Raw genomic sequence first — 3,292 nt, forward strand, 5'->3', positions numbered from 1 at the left:
CCAGGTAGCCCTCAGTGAGTTAAGAGGAAACATGTAATTCAGAACTAGGGTTGAAGCCCCAAGCACCTGCTCAGCAGGTGTTGGAACTGTGTTCTATGCATAAACAGTGAAAAAGCGAAATGCTATCACTGAAGGATGACCAGAAAACTCTACCCAAAGGTTATAAATGTACTAGCATTTCTTCCAATAACCCTAGAGGCTGATCAAACCATAGCTCTAACAATGGTCCCTCTCTGAAGACTTTAGGCAGAAATCAGGACCAGAAGAATCTTTGCAATGAGCCAGGCGTGGTGGCTCCCACCTGTAATCCCAGCACTTTCGGAGGCCAAGGCGGGCAAATCACGAGGTCAGGAGTTCAAGACCAGCCTGATCAACATGGTGAAACTCTGTCTCTATGAAAAATACAAAAATTAGCCTTGGGAGGTGGCATGCACCTGTAATCACAGCTACTCAGGAGGCTGAAGCAGGAGAATCGCTTGAATCCAGGAGGCGGAGTTTGCAATGAGCCAAGATTGTGCCACTGCACTCCAGCCTAGGCAACAGAGTGAGACTCCATCTTAAAAAGGAAAAAAAAAGAATCTTTGCAATGAAATCTACTCCAACTCTGTACCTTGGGTCTCATGTTAGCAAATAAGCAGTTAGCATAGAAATAGACCTTTGGTTTCTGAAGCTGAAACTTTGGAATTGTGCCTGGAACCAATCATTATTTTATATGCCCAAATCCTGTACCAGACATAGGTCATATGCATCCAACAGGCACCCCTTATTGGCTTTTTATGGATGTTCATTAACAGCTCCATTGTTAGCCAGACCATTTAGAGACACTGAGCTGGAAACACCAGCTGCTTCACGAAAGTTATGGATACAGCTGAGCCTTCCACCGAGGGTTGTAAAGCCCTAATGGAGTGGCAGCACGGTAGGGCAATTCAGGCCAATTTAGATTTTGTAGCATGTACATAAATGACTATTTCCTGCCCTGCTCTGATTTTTTTGTTCAAACCCTTTCCATTCACCTGGAATACTAACCTAAGGATGGTGGTTTCCACTTATCATCCAGGCCACTGACATACGGATTTACAAAGAGTTTTTCCATTCCCTCAGATGCTAATGCCTTCCATTTGTACAGAATGTTTAACATTTACCAAATACTTTCACAGTACCATCCAGTTCCTATGAAGTAGGTAAAAGGGCCGGTGTTATCCTTGAGAAAAAGAGGTTCAGGGAGGTTTTGGGACTTGCTCAAAGATACACAGAAATGCTGGAGCTTGCAGGAGTCCAGGTGGCCTTTCCTTCCAATGACCATGACCTTCCATTCTCCATGTCTTGACACTGATTAACTCTGGCTCTTTATTTTTATTGTAGTAAAATATACGTAGCATAAAATTAACAATTTTTAAGTGTACAGTTCAGTGGCATTAAATATACTCACATTGTTGGATTTATCCTCGTGCACCATAGGTGGCACAGGCATCAAGATGTCCAATCAAGTGGTCTGCCGGGAAGTCAGTCATGCTGGGAGCTGGTACTCAGCCTCAGGACCACAGCTGAATGCATAGCTAGAAGGTTGGCTTTCACAAGTACAGTCTACAAAAAGACCTGCTAGAGCCATTATTGCACTCCATGCAGGATATACGTACTGTGGGTCTTGTGCCACCCATGCTTATAAACAAGTGGATCTGTCTATTACCCAGAGAATTTTCACCCTTGGGCCTTCTCATCATGTGTCCCTCTCTCAATGTGCACTTTCCAGTGTGGATATATACAGGACATCTCTGTATCATCTTCATATTGACCAAAAGATTTACAGAGAACTGTGGAAGACAGGGATGTTTGAACGCATGTTTCTGAGACAAAATATGAACATAGCATTGAAATGCATTTGCCTTACACAGGTAAAGCCATGCAAATCCATAAGGATGAGTTTACCATAATCCCTATGCTGGCTGGAGCTCTGAGTGAGTCAAAAGAACAGGAATTCAGAAAACTCTTCAGTAAATACCTAGCGGATCCTAGTAATTTCTTCGGTGGTTTCTTCTGATTTTTGTCATTGGGGTCAAAGGTTTCGTTACAGTTACTATGATGAATCCCACAGGGAGACTTATAGATCCATTGAGTATCTAGATAAAATAGGTATGAGTATTATAGAACAATTAGACCCTATATCTTTTAGCAATTACTTGAGGAAATACCATAATATTATATGTGGAAGACATCCCTTTGGGGTATTATTAAATGCTATCACAGAGCTCCAGAAGAATGGAAGAATATAAGCTTTTCTTTTTTGAATTACGCCCAGTCAAACCAGTATAGAAATTGGCAAGACAGTTCAGTGACTTATGCAGCTGCAGCACTCACAGTCCACTGAAGCTCTGAATCCTCAGGGAGGCCACCTGCACATTCTCATACTCTGTCCGGGGTCCTAGCCTAACCTTTACCAAGATATTGGTCCTGGTTTGGGGGGATTATGAAACCTCAAACTAATAGAACTTTCTTCTCTTTTTTTCTAGTAGGCATAGTCCTTAGATTTCAATTCATTAAAAAATGCTTTATAGTTTAGGGCAATGGTAGTGTGTCCAGAATTGGTGGGTTCTTGGTCTTGTGACTTCAAGAATGAAGCTGTGGACCCTCGTAGTGAGTGTTACAGTTCTTAAAGATGGTGTGTCCAGAGTTTGTTCCTTCAGATGTTCAGATGTGTCTGCAGTTTCTTCCTTCTGGTGGGTTCACGGTCTCGCTGACTTCAGAGGTGAAGCTGCAGACCCTGGTGGTGAGTGTTACGGCTCTTAAAGGCAGCGCGTCTGGAGTTGTTCATTCTTCCCGGTGAGTTCCTGGTCTTGCTGGCTTCAGCAGTGAAGCTCCAGGCCTTCACGGTGAGTGTTACAGCTCATAAAGTCGGTGCGGACCCAAAGAGTAAACAGCAGCCAGATTTATTGTAAAGAGTGAAAAAACAAAGCTTAGACACGTGAAAGGGGAACCAGGTTGCCGATGTTGGCTCAGGCAGCCTGCTTTTATTCCCTTATCTGACTCCACCCACATCCTGCTGATTGGTCCATTTTACAGAGAGCTGATTGGTCTATTTACAGACAGCTGATTGGTTCATTTTACAGAGAGCTGATTGATCCGTTCTGACAGAGTGCTGATTGGTGCGTTTACAGTCCTTTAGCTAGACACAGAGTGCTAGACAGAAGAGTTTGCAAAGTCCCCACTAGGTTAGCTAGATACAGAGTACCCATTGGTGTATTTACAAACCTTGAAGTAGACACAGGGTGCTGATTGGTATATTTATGATCCCTTA

The 3,292-nt window shown here is 43.2% G+C and overlaps 1 pseudogene; it reads left to right on the forward strand.

Annotated features, from left to right (window-relative positions):
* Nucleotides 1–1,475: 1,475 nt before the first annotated feature.
* LOC108531836 (protein MEMO1 pseudogene) lies at nt 1,476–2,365 on the forward strand (annotated as a pseudogene).
* The last annotated feature ends 927 nt before the right edge of the window (nt 2,366–3,292 follow it).

This window comes from Rhinopithecus bieti, unplaced genomic scaffold (assembly GCF_001698545.2).
Source record: "Rhinopithecus bieti isolate Rb0 unplaced genomic scaffold, ASM169854v2 scaffold_9615, whole genome shotgun sequence".
Taxonomy (NCBI): Eukaryota; Metazoa; Chordata; class Mammalia; order Primates; family Cercopithecidae; genus Rhinopithecus; species Rhinopithecus bieti.